Here is a 1,875-nt window from a genome sequence, read left to right on the forward strand (position 1 = left end):
AAATAAAGAAAATTAATTAAATCATAAGCTGGTTCATGGAGAAGCTCAAAAAATTAATAAACCTATGACCAGGCTGATGAGAATAGAAAGAAAAAAGAAACATATATGCCTTACTGTTAAAATGTACAGCTGAAACTTACCTGATTTCATTAAGCAATGTCCCCATAAAAAATTTAATTAATTAATTAATTAAAAGAAAAGAATATAACAAAATCTAGCAACCAGTAATGCATAAATGGCAATATTCTGTATTCAATCAGATATTACTAGATATATAAAAAAGCAGGAAAATATTATAACTAAAGTGGGGGGTCATTCAATAGAAACATCCTAAAATGAAAGAAATAATAAATGAGCAGACAAGGACATGAAAAGCGCTCTTCTAAATATACTCTATATATTCCAGAATGCAGAGGAAAACATGAGTATAATGAGAGGAGAATTTTAAGATATAAAAAAATAACCCAATGGAACTTCTAAAGATAAAAAAATACAATAAATTAAATAAAAATATACTGAATGAGATTAAAATCAAATTAAATAAATAGAAGAAAATAATGAACTAGAAGATATAGCAATAGAAACTGTACAGAATAAGACATATAGAAAAAGATTTTAAAAATTAACAGAGATTCAGCAATCTTTGGGATAATATCACGAGGTTTAATATGCACTTAATTGGAATTTTTTTAAAAAAGAGAAGAAAAGGGAGAAGTATTAAAGAAAAATGATTGTTTTTTTCAAAATTTGATAATAAAAATAAATCCAAAGATCCAAGAAATTCCACAAACTCCAAGCAGAATAAATCTTTAAAAAACAAAATCAAGTCAACCAGTGTTAAAGAGAATAAATTATAAACAACCACATAAAAAAAATACATATTACATTCAAAAGAACAAAGACTTTTGATGGCAGACTTATCATCAGAAACTACGAAAGGATCTTTAAACTATTGAAATACACTGTTGAACAAGAATTCTTTTCTCAGCCAACAAATAAGTCTTTTAAAATTAAGATTTAATAAAGACTTTCAAATGAATAAACAAACAAACAAACAAAAAACTGAAAGAACTCATCTCTGGAGGAACTGTACCTCAAGAAATACAAAAACGATTTCTTTAGGCAGAAGGAAAATAATTCCAAATGAAAATCTGAGAATCTGGGTTTATGTTAAGGAATTCTAAGCTCTAAAAACGATAAATATGTGGGTAGATTTAAAATACTTTCTTCTTCTATTTAATATATTTACAAGATAATTGTCTTAAACAAAAAGAATGGTAATGTAGTGTGGGGTTTATAGCATAAACAGAAGTAAAATATATGTTAACAGTAACACAGGATGAAAGAAGGTAAAGGGATAAATATTGTTGCACGGTTCTTAGAATAATCTTATTATAAGTTAAAGATTACATTGTAAACCTTGGAACAACCATTACAAAAAGAACACATGAGATATAGTTAATAAGCCAATACGTAGTAAAACGATATTGTAGAAAATAATTCACCCAAAAGAAGGGAGGGAAAGACAAAAAGGAGAGAACAAAGAGGACATAGGACAAATATCAAGATAGTAGATTTAAACCCCAAATTATAACCTGTCAGTAGACATTCACTTTAAATATAAAATCACAAATCAGTTTTCAAAAGTAAAAGAATGGGTCTACGGCCATGCCAGCCTGAACAAGCCCAATCCCGTCTGATCTCGGAAGCTAAGCAGGGTCGGGCCTGGTTAGTACTTGGATGGGAGACCACCTAGGAAGACCAAGTGCTGTAGGCGTAAAAAATAAAAAATAAGGGATTGTAAACTGACATGGTCCTTGCAATATTGTGAGGTCAACCGCCAATGACTTCCAGAGCCAGAACCACTTTACCAAG

General features: G+C 29.4%; 1 pseudogene; it reads left to right on the forward strand.

The window, feature by feature from the left end:
* The first annotated feature begins 1,658 nt into the window (after positions 1–1,658).
* On the forward strand, positions 1,659–1,777 carry LOC111736594 (annotated as a pseudogene).
* The last annotated feature ends 98 nt before the right edge of the window (positions 1,778–1,875 follow it).

Source organism: Pteropus vampyrus, unplaced genomic scaffold (genome assembly GCF_000151845.1).
Source record: "Pteropus vampyrus isolate Shadow unplaced genomic scaffold, Pvam_2.0 Scaffold20, whole genome shotgun sequence".
Lineage (NCBI taxonomy): Eukaryota > Metazoa > Chordata > Mammalia > Chiroptera > Pteropodidae > Pteropus > Pteropus vampyrus.